Source organism: Colobus angolensis, unplaced genomic scaffold (genome assembly GCF_000951035.1).
Source record: "Colobus angolensis palliatus isolate OR3802 unplaced genomic scaffold, Cang.pa_1.0 Scaffold269, whole genome shotgun sequence".
NCBI classification, from domain to species: domain Eukaryota; kingdom Metazoa; phylum Chordata; class Mammalia; order Primates; family Cercopithecidae; genus Colobus; species Colobus angolensis.
This window is the reverse complement of record NW_012115921.1, coordinates 642584-651833: the sequence shown is the minus strand read 5'-3', so window position 1 is coordinate 651833 and position 9250 is coordinate 642584. Positions and strand designations below refer to the sequence as shown.

The 9250-nt window shown below is 38.4% G+C and overlaps 1 protein-coding gene across 1 annotated transcript in view; it reads left to right on the top strand.

The window, feature by feature from the left end:
* Positions 1–9250, top strand: part of SCUBE2 (signal peptide, CUB domain, EGF-like 2) — a 128946-nt gene that overhangs the window by 25575 nt on the left and 94121 nt on the right. The gene's annotated exons all lie outside the window — the stretch shown is intronic.

Below are 9250 nucleotides of genomic sequence, written 5' to 3'. Positions count from 1 at the left end.
TTAGTTAGTTAGTTGAGACAGTGTCTCATTATGTTGCCCAGGCTAGTCTCAAACTCCTGGGCTAAAGCAATCCTCCTGCCTTGGCTTCCAAAAATCTTTGAGATTATAGGCAAAAGCCACCACACCTGGCCTCTTTTAGTAATTATAAAGGTAATGCACATTAATTGTAGAAACTTTGGCTTCACCCATTTGGAGTCATGGTAGCAAGATAAAAACAGGTGCTATTTTTTCTACAAATATATTTACATAAAGTCCCTGCTGCTTTTGTCACATATGATGCCTAGTTTTTGATATAAGATATATGAACTCTGTTTTAGTCCATTCTCCTGCTGCTATGAAAAAAATACCTGAGACTGGGTAACTTATAAAGAAAAGAGGTTTAATTGACTCACAGTTCCACATGGCTAGGGAGACCTCAGGAAACTTACAATCATGGTGAAAGGTAGCTCTTCACAGGGCAGCAGGAGAGAGAATGAATACCAGCAGGGAAATGCTTATAAAACCATCAGATTTTGTGAGAACTCACTCACTATCTCAAGAACAACATGTGGGAAACTGCCCCCATGATTCAATTACCTCCCACTGGGTCCCTCCCATGAGGGGATTATGGGGATTACAATTCAAGATGAGATTGAGGGGGGACACAGCCAAACCATATCAAACTGTATTTTCTCTTCCTTTTCTTTTCCCTTGATCACTGGTATGAACAGTATTTCAGAAATACTGTTTCTGGCTTTGTGTTGACCTATTAATAAATGAAAGGGTAGACAATTACCTGCAATAACTGAATTGTAGATAGTTATAAGGACTCACAGGTCACATTTTAACTCGTTATCTCATTAATAGACTCTGTGAGCTAATTTAAAAGGATTTTTTTTTTTTTTTTTGACACAGAGTCTTGCTCTGTCGCCCAGGCTGGAGTGCAGTGGCGCAATCTTGGCTCACTGCAACCTTCGCCTCCCAGGTTCAAGCCATGCTCCTGCCTCAGCCTCGCAAGTAACTGGGATTATAGGCACCCGCCACCATGCCTGGTTAATTTTTGTATTTTTAGTAGAGACAGGGTTCACCATGTTGGTCAGGCTGGTCTCGAACTCCTGACCTCATGATCCACCCACCTCAGTCTCCCAAAGTACTGGGATTACAGGCGTGAGACACCACGCCCAGCCAATATCAATAATCTTATATGATGATTTTAACCATATAGAATCACACTGGCCAAAGTGTGTGTGTGTGTGTGTGAGAGAGATTGTGTGTGTGTGTTTGTGTGTGTGTGTGTTTTGATTGCCTATTCTTTTCTCACAGGCTGTAGGCAATAGTTACCAATGTTGCCACAAAAATTTAAAAGATGTTATCTGTTGCCTATTTAGCCCAAATTTGTCAGGAAGATAATTCACCATAATCATGTCAACAATTCTAAGGCAGCAGTTGAAAGTCAGTGTTGTACTCTGTGGCTGAAAATGAACTATGGGCAAATCTCACATTGAAAAATCCCACGTGATGAACATTGAGATTCTCAAAAGTGACTGTGATCTGGACTTCATTCAATTTTAAGTACTTTGGTAGTCATGACAATAAAAATCACCTCTACTCCACTTCTCCTTCTCCTCTTCCTGCTTCTCCTCCTCTCATGATAATATAGTTACAATGTCAACAACTATAAGTATAAGGAGAAAGTCCCCCTCCCATCCTTGACTCCCATCTATCCATTCCCATCCGTGCCTTTGGTAACCATCTTCTTTTACTTATGTATCTTTCTAGATATTCTTTATGTATATACAAGTGAATACAAGTGTATATTCTTGTTTTTCTTCCTTCTTTACACAAAAAGTAGCAAAATATATGCACTGTTCTGTACTTTTTTTTGATTTAAGACTGTAACTTGGAGATCTTTCCATATTGGAACATATAAAGCACCTTCATTCATTTTTATCACTACTTAATGTCCTATTTTATGAATGTCATGTAATTTATATTTCTAGTTCCCTAGTCAATTTGATGGCCATTTGAATTGTTTCTAATATTTTGCTACTACAAACAATGCTGTGGTGAATAGCATTGTACATATATCATTTTGCACATAAGAGTCTATCTGTAGAATAAATTGCCAAAAGTAAAATTCTTGGGTGAAAAGACAAATACTTTTTTTTCTTTTGAGACAGAGTCTCACTCTGTTGCCCAGGCTGGAGTGCAGTGGCACAATCTTGGCTCACTGCAACCTCCATCTCCCAGGTTCAAGTAATTCTTCTGTCAGCCTCCTGAGTAGCTGGGATTACAGGCATGTGCCACCACACCCAGCTAATTTTTGTATTTTTAGTAGAGATGGGGTTTCACCATGTTGGTCAGGCTGGTCTCCATCTCCTGACCTCATGATCTGCCCACCTCCGCCTCCCAAAGTGCTGGGATTATAGGCCTGAGCTGCCGCACCCAGCCAGATGTTGACTTTTATCAGAAGATTTTTGTGCCCCTATTGAGATAATTATGTACTTTTTTTTCTCTTTTAATAAGCCAGTGTGATTAATTACTTGGGTTGTTTCCTTGGGTTTAATTTGCTGTTCTTTTTCTTATTAGTTTTAGCTTAGGTTGTGTCCTAAGACACATTTATACAATCCGTACAATTTCAATTATTTGAATTCTTCAGTTATTTTGTTCCCCTTCTGTTAGCTTGGTAATTCTATTCCTTTACTCTTCTTTTAGTAGTGACCCATGAAATTATAATATACACTGGCTTATCAATGTCTAATCTAAATTATTACTCTTTCTCTTTCCAGACAATGTAAGGACCTTTAGAATAACTTCATTTCTTGTCTGGACTTATATGTTACTGTTGTTATATATTTTAATTCTCTCTCTGTATATATACATATATTTATATGTATATATTATATACAACAATAAATACATGTAATAAAAATATATTGAATATTAAATGTATATATTTAAACCCATTAGATGTTGTTACATTATTGTTATTATTTTAAAAATACAATAGTTACCTAGCCTTCCCCCTTTTCTGATGTTCTTCATTAATGCCTCTGTCTAGAATGTCTGTGTTCTTCTGCTTGAAGAACAACCTTTAGTACTTTCCACTAACAGCAGTTTGCTGGAGTTAAATCATCTTATGCTTTTAGAAGGACATGTTAGCTGAGTATGAAATTCTGGGTTAGTATTTATTTTCTTTCAGAACTTTGAAGATATTCCATTGTCTCTGGCTTCTACAGTTTCCAGTGAGAAGTTACTGGGCAGCCTCACTGTTGTTGTTCCAGTCAAGGTAATCTCTCTATTCGTTACTGTTTTTGAGATTGTTTCTTTGTCATTAAAAAAAAATAATTTACTATGATTTGCCTGAATGTGGTACTTATTGCACTTGGGTTTCACAGTGTGTCCTGAATCTGGGGTTTTGTCTTTTGTCAGTTTTAGAAATTTTTCATCCACTATCTCTTTAGATACTGCTTTTTCATATTTTCTCTCCCTGTCCTTCCAGAATTCCGTTTACACATATGTTAGACCTTAGTGCTGTATTCTGTATGTCTTTTATGTTCATATCTGTATTTTCAATCCCTTTGCCTCTCCATGAATCTGGTTATTCATTGTGGATATTGTCTTCCAATCTGTTTTCTAATTCACTTTAGCTGCTGCTAAACCCATTAATCAATTTCTCTCTATATAACTCTAATATAGAATTCAGGTAAGGTTTGACCAGGGCCCAATTCTATTTCTCTGAGATCCCAGGCTCTTCCCTCTTCTGTGTATGAGCTTTGTCCTCAGGTTGGCTTCATCCATGGTAGCAAAACAGAAGCAAGGACTACTTGTTTTCTTGATTACATCAAGCAGACATGAGAGGGCTTTTGTGTCAATAATTCAAGTAAGATTCTTGAATTCTTGCTTCTCATCATGATTCTTCTGGTTTTGTTAACATGCCTGCCCTTAGACCAATGTCTGTGACCAGAAAGATGAAATGTGCTCATTTAATTAGGTTCCACCTCTGGAACTGGAATTGGGGTCAGTTTTCTGAAGACATGTATTGCTTAGAGAAGAGGTAGATACCTAAATGAAATTAATAAATTAAAAGTGGGGCATTGTAAGAAAGAGAGAAGGAGTGATATATACTTACAAGGCAGCCAAATGACTACTACATCTTCCAATGAGCATAATGAGCATAAACTCATGACTACTCTTGGAGCCTATGCAGACAAACAGGTGTTGGCTGAGGTTGCCCCAATTTCCAAGAGAATGACTTTCTGTGATAACTTTATTTCTCATATGCCTTTCTGCACTGAGAACCTGACAAGCTAAAAAATGGCATTTCTAAGCTCCCTTGCAGCCAGGGTTCTGGACATGACTTTCTACTAGTGAAATGTACTTGTGTGAGATTTGAAAAGTGTAGATGAGGCAGAGGCTGTTTCCCAATTGGTTTTAGCTTTGTTTGTTTTTGGTTAAAAAAGATTGTGGTGATGAATCTATTAACCAGATTATAGGTACAGAGAAGCAATAGCTATGATGCCAGCTTCCTTGTCTTGATTCTTGAGAATTCAAGCAATGTGTGTTCAAGATTACATAGACAACAAGTGACAGATAACAAGTGACAGAGTTCAAGCTCAGTGAGTTCTTGAAGTTGGTCCCGTGGTTGCTGAGAGGTAGTGGCTTCCCAGCTGAGTCAGTTCTGTTGTCTCCTAAAAATTCTTCCTGAAGGTGAGTCTAGAGCTCACCCCTCCACCTCTTCCAGTCATTTTGTAAGCTCTTAGTTCTCTCTATTATAGACCTTTCTGCTTACAATATCTACAGCCATTTCCATTTCCTGCACTTTTTCACTAGCATAATAAGGAAAACATCCTTCTGGGATCTGGATAGAGCTAGTTTATCTCCAAAAATTCCAGGTGTCCTAATTGCAATCATGGAATGGGTATGGATTAATAACCAGGTTTCTTCCAATAATCAGGGACAAGTACCTGTTCTTTGACATGGCCACAGAATAGCCTGAATGGAGAAACTCAGGAACTGTGGTCCAGGTTGGGCTTGACTTCCATGGGTCTTACCTCCACTGGGTGGGTGGGGGGTGGGAATCCTTTTTACCGTCTGTCTACTCTGTGCCACAGCCTGCACTCAGTGCTTCACAAACATCATTCATCCACAGCTCACTACAGCCCTGGAAAGCCGGTATGATTATCCTCAGTTTACATGTGGGAAAACTGAGACTCAGAGAGGTTAAAGCAACCTGCCCAAGATTCCATAGATAATAAATGACAGAATCAGAGTTAACATCAGGCCTGTCTGCATGCTCAGCCTATACTTGTTTACATTTTAAAATCTCTTTTCTTTTCTTTCTTTTTTTTTCCTGTATTGCTCTGTCACCCAGTCTGGAGTGCAGTGATATGATCATAGCTCACTGTTGTCTTGAACTCCTGGGCTCAAGCAATCCTCCTGCCTTAGCCTCCTGAATAGCTAGGACTACAGGCACACACCACTGTGCCTAGCTTTATTTTATTTATTTATTTAGTTAGTTAGTTGAGACAGTGTCTCATTATGTTGCCCAGGCTAGTCTCAAACTCCTGGGCTAAAGCAATCCTCCTGCCTTGGCTTCCAAAAATCTTTGAGATTATAGGCAAAAGCCACCACACCTGGCCTCTTTTAGTAATTATAAAGGTAATGCACATTAATTGTAGAAACTTTGGCTTCACCCCTTTGGAGTCATGGTAGCAAGATAAAAACAGGTGCTATTTTTTCTACAAATATATTTACATAAAGTCCCTGCTGCTTTTGTCACATATGATGCCTAGTTTTTGATATAAGATATATGAACTCTGTTTTAGTCCATTCTCCTGCTGCTATGAAAAAAATACCTGAGACTGGGTAACTTATAAAGAAAAGAGGTTTAATTGACTCACAGTTCCACATGGCTAGGGAGACCTCAGGAAACTTACAATCATGGTGAAAGGTAGCTCTTCACAGGGCAGCAGGAGAGAGAATGAATACCAGCAGGGAAATGCTTATAAAACCATCAGATTTTGTGAGAACTCACTCACTATCTCAAGAACAACATGTGGGAAACTGCCCCCATGATTCAATTACCTCCCACTGGGTCCCTCCCATGAGGGGATTATGGGGATTACAATTCAAGATGAGATTGAGGGGGGACACAGCCAAACCATATCAAACTGTATTTTCTCTTCCTTTTCTTTTCCCTTGATCACTGGTATGAACAGTATTTCAGAAATACTGTTTCTGGCTTTGTGTTGACCTATTAATAAATGAAAGGGTAGACAATTACCTGCAATAACTGAATTGTAGATAGTTATAAGGACTCACAGGTCACATTTTAACTCGTTATCTCATTAATAGACTCTGTGAGCTAATTTAAAAGGATTTTTTTTTTTTTTTTTGACACAGAGTCTTGCTCTGTCGCCCAGGCTGGAGTGCAGTGGCGCAATCTTGGCTCACTGCAACCTTCGCCTCCCAGGTTCAAGCCATGCTCCTGCCTCAGCCTCGCAAGTAACTGGGATTATAGGCACCCGCCACCATGCCTGGTTAATTTTTGTATTTTTAGTAGAGACAGGGTTCACCATGTTGGTCAGGCTGGTCTCGAACTCCTGACCTCATGATCCACCCACCTCAGTCTCCCAAAGTACTGGGATTACAGGCGTGAGACACCACGCCCAGCCAATATCAATAATCTTATATGATGATTTTAACCATATAGAATCACACTGGCCAAAGTGTGTGTGTGTGTGTGTGAGAGAGATTGTGTGTGTGTGTTTGTGTGTGTGTGTGTTTTGATTGCCTATTCTTTTCTCACAGGCTGTAGGCAATAGTTACCAATGTTGCCACAAAAATTTAAAAGATGTTATCTGTTGCCTATTTAGCCCAAATTTGTCAGGAAGATAATTCACCATAATCATGTCAACAATTCTAAGGCAGCAGTTGAAAGTCAGTGTTGTACTCTGTGGCTGAAAATGAACTATGGGCAAATCTCACATTGAAAAATCCCACGTGATGAACATTGAGATTCTCAAAAGTGACTGTGATCTGGACTTCATTCAATTTTAAGTACTTTGGTAGTCATGACAATAAAAATCACCTCTACTCCACTTCTCCTTCTCCTCTTCCTGCTTCTCCTCCTCTCATGATAATATAGTTACAATGTCAACAACTATAAGTATAAGGAGAAAGTCCCCCTCCCATCCTTGACTCCCATCTATCCATTCCCATCCGTGCCTTTGGTAACCATCTTCTTTTACTTATGTATCTTTCTAGATATTCTTTATGTATATACAAGTGAATACAAGTGTATATTCTTGTTTTTCTTCCTTCTTTACACAAAAAGTAGCAAAATATATGCACTGTTCTGTACTTTTTTTTGATTTAAGACTGTAACTTGGAGATCTTTCCATATTGGAACATATAAAGCACCTTCATTCATTTTTATCACTACTTAATGTCCTATTTTATGAATGTCATGTAATTTATATTTCTAGTTCCCTAGTCAATTTGATGGCCATTTGAATTGTTTCTAATATTTTGCTACTACAAACAATGCTGTGGTGAATAGCATTGTACATATATCATTTTGCACATAAGAGTCTATCTGTAGAATAAATTGCCAAAAGTAAAATTCTTGGGTGAAAAGACAAATACTTTTTTTTCTTTTGAGACAGAGTCTCACTCTGTTGCCCAGGCTGGAGTGCAGTGGCACAATCTTGGCTCACTGCAACCTCCATCTCCCAGGTTCAAGTAATTCTTCTGTCAGCCTCCTGAGTAGCTGGGATTACAGGCATGTGCCACCACACCCAGCTAATTTTTGTATTTTTAGTAGAGATGGGGTTTCACCATATTGGTCAGGCTGGTCTCGAACTCCTGAGCTCATGTGATCCACCCGCCTCAGCCTCCCAAAGTGCTGGGATTACAGGCGTGAGCCACCGTGCCTGGCCAAAAAGATACTTTTAAAATTTAAATAGATAATTTGAGATTTATCTTCATAGAACTTATGTCAATATACACCCTCACCACCAATTTTTGAAATGCCTGTTTTTCCAGGCTCACTGTGAGAGTGTTATCAAACTTTGGATTTTTGTCAATGTACTAAGTAAGTAAGCATTTCTATCTTAGTGTTTTATTTTGTATTTTATTCATTATGCATGAGGTTAAGAATATTTCCATGTGTTTAAAATTTATTTATATTTCTTGTCTACCCATGTTCTTTGCCCATTTTCTATTGGGTTACTTAGAAGTCTTATTGACTGCTAGTGACTCCTGTTATATATTAGGGAGATGACTTCTTTGTGATTTGATATGAAAACATTTTCCCTGGTTTAATATTTATTCTTCAACTTACAGTATTTTTTGTAAATGCAGAGTAGTTTTTCATTTTGGTGTAGTTGAACTTCTTGATCTTATATGACTTCTGGATTTTGGGCGATAGAAGGCTTTCCTTACTACAAGATGAAAGTATTTTTCCATTTTTCTTTTAGTATTTGTGAGGTTTTTTTAAAAAAGTTAAATTTTTTATGCATTTGAAGTTAACCTAGAGAGCCTTGAAGAGTGGATTCAACTTTATTTTTGTCTAGGTGGCTGCTTATTTGTCCCAGTACTACTTATTTAGTGGTCAGTAATTTCTCCAATGACTTGAGATGTCAACTTTATGATACTGTATCCTTATATGATTTTGAGACTATTTGTGAATGTGATGTTCTACTCCATTAGCCTCTATCTGTCTCCAACTTACAGGCTAGCACTACATTGTTGTGATGACTGAGGCTTCATAACATCCTTTTATATCTAGGAGTGCTGACTCACCTCCCCCTTGCTCCTTGCTCTTCTTTATATTTTTTATTGCTACTCTTGCTTCTTTCTTTTTCTATATGAACTTTTAGACTCAACTTTTTTAGCCAAAAAAGCCTATTTGTATGTTTGTTGGATTACATTAAAATTTTTAAATTAAGTGATGGAGAATTTACAGCTTTATGATGTTGAGGATTTCTATCCAAGAGCGTGTTATATTTCCATTTGTTTAAATTTTTTGAGGGGGGTTATATTTAGTAGCATGTATAAACTTTCCTCACACTAGGCCGGGCGCGGTGGCTCAAGCCTGGAATCCCAGCACTTTGGGAGGCCGAGATGGGCGGATCACGAGGTCAGGAGATCGAAACCATCCTGGATAACACGGTGAAACCCTGTCTCTACTACAAATACAAAAAACTAGCTGGGCGAGGTGGCGGGCGCCTGTAGTCCCAGCTACTCTGGAGGCTGAGGCAGGAGA